Below are 1149 nucleotides of genomic sequence, written 5' to 3' on the forward strand. Positions count from 1 at the left end.
GGGGGAAATGCTGTTTCACAGAAGCAGGGGTCTGTGGCAGTGGGGTTGAGCACTTTAGGGGCGCACACTGAGAAATTGCAGGAAATGCCACTGAAGGAGGAAAGGGTGTTATGAAAAGCCTGAGTTTCTGGCAGAGAGTTTAGATTTCATGTTTAATAGAAACAGAACTGCTTCGGGATGAGATCTCTTACCTCTGTCCCTTATTCTATGGCTTCCTGCAAGCCTCTTCCTCTCCGCCTTGGGATTCCCATCGGTTCAATGAAGAGATAGGCCCAAATGATTTCTAGATGACATTCAAAGGACATCATGTTCCTAGCAGATAATATTAGGTGCCCAAATATCCACATTCTCCTTTCATCATCAAAGACCTTCAGATGGTACATATGTAGGTTTGTTATATAACAAAAAGATAATCCGGCTGGGCACGGTGGCTCACACCTGTAATCCCAGCACTTTGGGAGGACAAAGCGGGTGGATCACCTGAGGTCAGGAGTTCAAGACCAGCCTGTCCAACATGGTGAAACCCTGTGTCTACTAAAAATACAAAATTAGCTGGGCCGTGGTGGTGCATGCCTATAATCCAACCTCTTCGGGAGGCTGAGGCAGGAGAATCGCTTGAACCAGGAGGGGGAGGTTGCAGTGAGCTGAGATCGTGCCATCGCACTCCAGCCTGGGCAACAAGAGCAAAAAAAAAAAAAAAGATAATCCATTTGTAAATTTAAAAAATTTGTAAAAACAAAGAGCTTGAGATGGGCACACAGCCACTCAGCAAAGACATAGGTTGCCTTTGCAGCTAAGTGGGGCCATGAGACTAGGCTTTAGCCAATGGGCTGAGAGTTAAAGTGGTTTTTGCCATTCCGTTTTTAGGAATGGATGTGCCTGCCTATGGCAGATTATATTTTTCAAAGATGACACAAAAATACCTCCTATCTCATGTGTGATTCTACAGTGGGGTCTGTGTCCCCTCTTCTTGAATGTAAGTGCACTTGTGACTGCTTTGACCAACAGAATATGGGATATGGTGCTATGTGACTTCTGAGGCTGGGTCACAAAAAATGGTTGTCATGAGCTAAATTGTGTTCCTCCTGAAATTCATATGTTGAAGTCCTAACTCCCAGTACTTCAGAATGTGACCTTATTTAGAAAAGG

Source organism: Mandrillus leucophaeus, unplaced genomic scaffold (assembly GCF_000951045.1).
Source record: "Mandrillus leucophaeus isolate KB7577 unplaced genomic scaffold, Mleu.le_1.0 Scaffold290, whole genome shotgun sequence".
In the NCBI taxonomy this organism is placed as follows: Eukaryota; Metazoa; Chordata; class Mammalia; order Primates; family Cercopithecidae; genus Mandrillus; species Mandrillus leucophaeus.